Genomic DNA, 6,000 nt, shown 5'->3' on the forward strand with positions numbered 1-6,000 from the left:
AATGATGAGAGTGGATCTACGAGTGTATATTGGAATGCTATTTATTATATAGCCGAGGGAGAAAGAAACAGGCGCGTGATTTCTCAGAAACCGACTCGTTTTCAGCACCTTTCCACAATAAAGCAATAGACGCGTTTTCCTACTCTGTAGCAATTAGCAAATGATTGATGCGATGATTTTCTGTTGATTATTTTGCGATGATTATTTTTATTTAAATAGTAACAAAAAAGTAATTAATGTGAGGTAAAAAGTAAGAACGTTGAGAGTTAAATTTGTTTGATAAATAATAAATGATTCTTACCAAACGGAGCCTATCCCAAGGCCTGATAGTCCCGTGAGTTTTTTAATTCTTTTCTGAATTTTTAACTATTCTTTTTTAGTTTGGGGGTAAAAGGAAGAAAGTGATACGTGGGATTTATCAACTAAATTGAAAGAGAGTTTTAGACTTTTTGTGTGAAAAAAGTGTTTTTTTTTTAATTAAAAATTGTTTGATTAACTCCATAATTGCGTCGTATGATATCCCACACACAATAATGGTTTGCTTGACTTAAAGTCTTCCAATGGGTCTCCAGGAGAAATAGAATTGGACGCATTTCTTAGAGCATATGCTAGATATGTTCTAAATAATTTTTTATAGTTAAACATAATTATTATGAGCTAATTTTCTCTTCCTGCCGACACTTCAAAATAAAATTTTTACTAAAATTTACCATTCTAACAATAAACTTCTTTTTATTATTTTTCTCTCATTTCTCTCTCTCTCTCTCTCCCTCCCTCAGAATAAGAGATAAAAAAATAAAAACAATATTTAAAGAAACTCAAGAGTTGAATAAATGTTTCTGCCGTAGATTGTAGTAAAACATTAGAAGCAAAATACAAAAAGTTTTATTTTGAGCAGCTAAAATGCCTATCATTATTGAAGATGCTCTAAGAGCATTCACATTCGACTCAACAAATATTTAGCTAAAAAATCACATTCTTTCTATTTTAGCATTTTAGCTATTCACTTTCACTTTTTCATTTAAATATTCCTTCTCCGACAATCATATTTTTTTTTAAAAAAAAAAAAATTTGTCATTTCTTAATTGTCATATTTTTCTAAATTTGGCTTTTACTAACGATTATATTTTTTAAAAAAATTATTTTCATAATGGTCATATTTTTTTTTCTTATTTTGTATTTTTAAAAATTTTAATAGTATATTAATCCATTTATTGAATAATATTAAGGAATTTAATAACACCCATGCCAAAAAAACAAAAGACTGAACAAAAATTGCAAATTTGATGATACCCATCAGTTCAAATATGCAAAATAACTTTGATTTCAAGATAAATAAAACCCTTCACAAACGTATTAGATACTGTGAGGCTATTTTTTTTTTTTTTTTAGTAGAGGAATGATAAAAGTATTTTTTATTAGAGGAGAGAGAAAATAACAATTTTTTTTTTTTTTTTAATTAGATAAGATATTGATTGTTGAGCTACATAGCACTGTAAGTGTAATTGCTCAACAATTGGTTGGCTACTTTGTTGAACCGGTTGAGAAAAAGGGGAGACGCTTCTTAAGTCTTAACAAAGCTAGCCAAGTTACCAAACCGCGTCAAAAGTCTTCAAAAAGCCTCTTTGCAGAAGAAAAAACAACAAATGGAGTGGGAGAGACGCTCCTTACCATTTTTTATCAATTAGGAGAAAAAACAAAAAATGGACAAATTGCACTATCCTTTGAAATGCTTCATTTATATATCTTTTGGTCCTCTTCTTGTATTGGGCCTTTTGGACCTCAAAAGAGTTCTTAGCTAGAAAAAGCATGTGAAGTTTTTTAACTAATAATTTATTATTTATATTAATTTTTAGGTAGAAGATGATAATTACAATAACTAATAATTTGTGTTGAGATACATCTACTACTAAAATTTTTTAAAAAAAATTAAAAAATTAAAAATTGTAAATACATTGAATGCAATTGGGTCCTGTTTAAGTAGCGACTCTATTTGACATATATATATATATTGCAATTATCTACATTCTTTTTGTAAGTTAATCCATCTTTCTAAAGCTATGAAGGGTATTTTGATAATTCAATTTCTATCATTTTTAGGTATTATTTTTTACATTCTTATAGCATGTGAGGTCATAGTTATATTGAACTTACAAGAGCAACTTTTACATGTAAGAGCAACAATTTTTGATAGTTCAGGAGGGACATTGTTAATTGAGTGGTAATTTGAGGGGGTTATGTAGACTTTCCCCTAAAATTTATTCTTACAATCCATAAAAAATTATTATTATTATTGTTATTATTATTATTTGAATTCATATATAAGTCGAAACACGTCGTATTTGGGTCAATCCAACGCAACTTGTTTATCAAATGTGTTATATGGTTCATGCTATATTGTGTCACCCTTTATTTAAATTGGTTGTATTATGATTAAGGAATTTGACTTGTTTAGCTAAATAAACCATGTCATATTGGGCTGATCCGTGAGTCAACTCGACTCGACATAAACATGACACACCATAGGCAAAGCTGTATGTTGTAGGTGTTTATAAATTTTACCAAGAATGCAAAGGGAATGCCTTCCTTTTCTGTTTGCCCTAGTGAAACTAGAATTGGGATTTGGGATCACCTTGAGCATATAAGAGGAATTTGCAAAACTGTCTAGTCTCTATCATCTTAGGCCTTAAATTACAATAAACATGTAGAGTTGGTGGATGGGTTCAAAGAAGCTAGCCTAATGGTGTACTAAGGGGGTCATTGGAAATTATGGAGTGAGTCTTTAAAACCACACTAGGAGAGGGTGGGATGTTTTCTCTAATTTTATTAGTGTGAAGGTGGGCGATGGCTCTCGTACCGGGTTATGACATGAGTTATGGTGTGGAAATCATTCTTTGAAGGAATCTTTTCTGTATTTATTTTTCCTTGCAAGGAATAGGGTTGCAATGGTGGCTGACCTTAGGAGTGTGAACAATGATACGGTTCATTGGGACATTAACTTCACCGGGTTGGTGCATGATTAGGATGTGGACTCTGTCTCCTCTTTCTTCAATGTTTTGTATTCCACTAGGGTGGGTTGGGAGGCGATGATAGGTTTTGTTGGATGTCCTAAACAAGAAGACCTTTTGAGGTCAAATCCTTTTATAAGGTTCTTCTTACTAATGTTGACTCCCCTTTTCCTTGGAAGAGCATTTGAAGGACTAATTAAGGCTCCTTTGAGGTTGGTTTCTTTACTTTGGCAGCTTTCCTTAGTAAAATTCTCACTTTGGATAATCTTCACAAGTGTCATAACATAGTGATAGATTGGTGTTGTATGTATAAAAAGAGCGGGAAAACCATGGATCATCTTCTTCTTCATTGTGATGTCGTAAGAGAGTTGTGTATCATGGTAAAAGAAGAAAGGAACCATCAATATTGTTTGGAATACAATTCCTTTCTTTCTAATGTAGTGTATTTGGAGAGAAAGGAACCCTCGAAGCTTCGATGATCGAGAGAGAACAAGCTTGGATCTACGAACTTAAAGCTTCCTCCAATCTGTTCATTCCTGCTACCTCTTTTTATATCTGCTCATACATATTTTTCTTTTTCATGTTAATATTTTTCTTTTTATGTATTTTGTTTTGCCTTCCCAGGAATTAATCTAATTATATTCTGATTTGCCTTTATTCTTTTTGCTGGATGGATCCAATAATGTTCTCCTTTGCTTGCCACAGGTCTGTTTTCATACTCAAATTTAACCGTTATATAATTTCCCTTAATGTCAATATTCTGCTCATGTCACGTTAACTAGTTTCGCAGTCACTTGAAGCTGTGAAGAGGATATGTCCTAAAAGAGCCCTGTTTATTGGTAGGACTCATGGCTTTGATCACCACAAGGACAATGAGTTTCTGATGGAATGGACTAAAAGGTACAAACTCACTGTTTAATGATTATAGCTTTCTATTCTCTGCTCTCGTGATGGCCCTAGGCTTATGGTAGTAAAGTTAGAAGATCCCTTGCAATTGGGGGAGTAAGATTTTAGAAAAATGTTAGACCTACAACTCTTTTGCAACTTGTTAACATGTGTCAATACATGATTGGAAGGTGCTAATTTTTTTTTTATTTTTTTTTATTTTTTTTATAATTTTGGCATGGCTTCCATCACATGCTAACATATGTCAACAAGTTGTAAAAAAGTAGTAAAATAGTTGTAGGGGAAGCATTACTCAAGATTTTATATGCACTCTGTCTGTAGATGCTGGAAATATCATAAAGAATTAAAGATACTCATCTTCTGTTTTTCCATCAAATGTATTCAGGGAAGGAATTCATGTGCAACTTGCACATGATGGTTTGAGAATCCCCATAGCCCTATGATAAGGTGAGGCAATTCCCTTAAAACACTGAACTGTCTTTCTCCTCATTTAGTAAGTAGGTTCATAATTATTTAGTTATAGGAAATATATTTCACAATAGAACTTCTAAGCTACATAACTTGAATGGTGTGACTTCCAAATTGTTGCAACGTGAACAAGATTTTGACTCCATCATCCCCAATTTAAAGATAATGGGAGCATGCCCCTGTGTATTTGGTGCAAGATGTGCCCCCCCTCCCCCCCTAATATCACTTGATTGGCTAACCAAAATATATCCATAAGAAGATTTAGCAACAAGGTAAGATATAATTAGGCCTAATTACAAGGAGTAAATTGTGATCTACCCTGAAACCTATCCGAACTGGACCCAATAAATTTGAAACCAGTGCACAAGTTAGCCGTTCTTTGTATCCATAATTTCTACTAAGCAAAATTTAATGAATATAATTTTTAATACTTTGTATGTAGGTTAGTGCATGAAAAAAAAAAAGGGGTGAAAAAAAGTGTTTAAGATGGAAAGAGAAGTGAGTATCAGTGTTTAGAAGACTAGAATTTTGAGTTAAGTGGTTGACAATAATGTCAGAAAATAAATTATCTGAATAAAGACGAAATTCATTTACACTTTTTTGGTATAAGAAGGAGATTCGGCACCTCTAGTTAATGGATTTTTTTTTTTTTTTTTTTTTTTTTTAACCTTGTTACTTCATATTTCTATCAATACTTAATTGGTTCACTTGGGGTAAATTTTCTAGTCATTGAAAAATAGGTTGGCGTGAAAATGCACATCCATGGTGCACCCATATGCTTGACTAATACCGTCTCTTGACCCGAGGCCATACTATGAAACAAGTAATAAATTGGAGTAATGTTATAAGGAGGACTAAAATCCTCTCAAATGTGATGTGACTTTTAAATTCACCAATAAATCAAAATTCAACGGTAATTTTAAAAACTATATCACATTTGAGCATTACTCAATAACTACCCCTAAATTTTATGTTGCGGCTTTTATTTAGGTGGTGTTTTTGTCATGAGTATTATCATTCACAAATAATTTTGATGAGCAAAGGCTTATTGAATTCAATATAATCTTTTAATTTTATTTGGTTTTATCAGGGGAAAAGAAGCTTCATAAAGATCTTCAGACTGTGTGAAAGATGTTTAGCAGAGATGTTATATTGTGAGACCATTCAAATTATAGAAGGAATAAAGTAAATTTACCATGCTTGCCACTACTATCAATTCTATTGGAGAGATCACTGTTTGGATTTGATATAGATATAAAGATTGATTAGATGATTTATGAAAGCTTTATTGTTTTTATTGGAAGAAAATAGAAGCCCACTATGACTATTTGTTTCCTCTAATTTTCAGTATTCTTTCTCCACACATGCAGGTGGTGAAAGAAGCCTTTTGATTTGATCAAAAATATTAGTTATGTTAATCGGTAAGTTCTCTAAACATTTTAAAAAGTGAAATCGAATTCGACCTTCAATATGGATGGGGGTTTTGTGAAGCCAATAGACTAATAGGCCTTTTCTTTATATTAGCAATTTCAACGCATTGACTAAGTGAAAGAATTGCCTCTAAAACCCAAGGTCTATCAAACTTTGGTAAAGCTAGCAATTTTTTATATGACATTTG

At 31.9% G+C, this 6,000-nt stretch overlaps 1 long non-coding RNA gene across 1 annotated transcript; it reads left to right on the top strand.

Annotated features, from left to right (window-relative positions):
- Window positions 1-3,828: 3,828 nt before the first annotated feature.
- LOC132172161 (uncharacterized) lies at window positions 3,829-5,498 on the top strand. The gene is made up of 3 exons (XR_009439126.1): window positions 3,829-3,908; window positions 4,300-4,361; window positions 5,473-5,498. It is a non-coding gene; the product is annotated as an uncharacterized LOC132172161 (long non-coding RNA).
- The last annotated feature ends 502 nt before the right edge of the window (window positions 5,499-6,000 follow it).

The sequence above is a fragment of the Corylus avellana genome, chromosome ca2 (assembly GCF_901000735.1).
Source record: "Corylus avellana chromosome ca2, CavTom2PMs-1.0".
Taxonomy (NCBI): domain Eukaryota; kingdom Viridiplantae; phylum Streptophyta; class Magnoliopsida; order Fagales; family Betulaceae; genus Corylus; species Corylus avellana.